Source organism: Colobus angolensis, unplaced genomic scaffold (genome assembly GCF_000951035.1).
Source record: "Colobus angolensis palliatus isolate OR3802 unplaced genomic scaffold, Cang.pa_1.0 Scaffold39, whole genome shotgun sequence".
Lineage (NCBI taxonomy): Eukaryota > Metazoa > Chordata > Mammalia > Primates > Cercopithecidae > Colobus > Colobus angolensis.
Genome location: NW_012117265.1, coordinates 4195705 through 4197025, shown reverse-complemented (window position 1 = coordinate 4197025; position 1321 = coordinate 4195705).

Genomic DNA, 1321 nt, shown 5'->3' with positions numbered 1-1321 from the left:
CCACTGCACTCCAGCCAGACGACAGAGTAAGACTCCATCTCAAAAACAAACAAAAAACATGTACATTAAACATCACATTTGGGTTTTATTTAAAAACTTCATTTTTGTGCCTTGCCTCATAATACATATTTATAGTTTAAGATAGTTTAAGTGTTTTTCTATTGTAAAATGACACGACTTTTTTTTTTTTTTGAGACAGAGTCTCACTCTGTCGCCCAGGCTGGACAGCAGTGGCACGATCTCGGCTCACTGCAAGCTCAGCCTCCCGGGTTCACGCCATTCTCCTGCCTCAGCGTCCTGAGTAGGTGGGACTACAGGCGCCCGCCACCAAGCCCGGCTAATTTTTTCTATTTTTTTTAGTAGAGATGGGGTTTCACCATGTTAGCCAGGATGGTCGCGATCTCCTGACCTCGTGATCCGCCCACCTCGGCCTCCCAAAGTGCTGGGATTACAGGCGTGAGCCACCGCGCCCAGCCAAATGACATGATTTTCTTAAGGACCATATGGTGTAATAGCAAATTGAACTTATCTTCTACCAGTTTTCATACTCAAACCTCTTTTCAGATTTAGAGCATAGAAATTGAAGAAGTGCTGGGCTCATCTTTAGATGTCAAAATATGGCCTCTAAGTAGTCATATTCCTCAAGGACCACATGGTGGCAAGTTGATTACATCAGACACCTTCCACCCCAGGGTAGGCAGCAATTCATCTTTACTGAGATGCATATTTACTTATGTACTTACGTTTACCTTCCCTGCCCACAGTGCCTTGGCAAACAGCATCATCCAAAGACGTATTATCCGATTTCTTGTTGGGATATCCCTCCACAATCTCACCTTACACCAAGATACTTGTTTTATGGTGGAGGAGATATTAAAATGAACATTTAGGAAGAGAGCCAGTAGTCCTAATGGATGTTGCAGTATCTGAAGCTGCTCAGGACTACATACTAAGATTCTGGCAACTCTGTGATTCAGCTCTCATTCTCCTGAATCATAAGCCAGTGCTCGCTCCTGGCACCACATTTGAAGACGTGTCTTCATTCAGCCAAGTGCTGTTACTGTCTAAACTCCTGTTTTGGGCCTCTGTGAATTCACCCGCAAAATTAGGCAACTAGACAAAATACAGCATGATCAGACCTGAAATTCTGGGCAGATGGTTTGTCTGTTTCTGGTGATACATTTTCTTTTCTTTTCTTTTCTTTTTTTTTTTTGAGACAGAGTTTCGTTCTTGTTGCCCAGGCTGTCGTGCAATGGCACCATCTCGGCTCACCACAACCTCTGCCTCCCGGGTTCAAGCGATTCTCCTGCCTCAGCCTCCC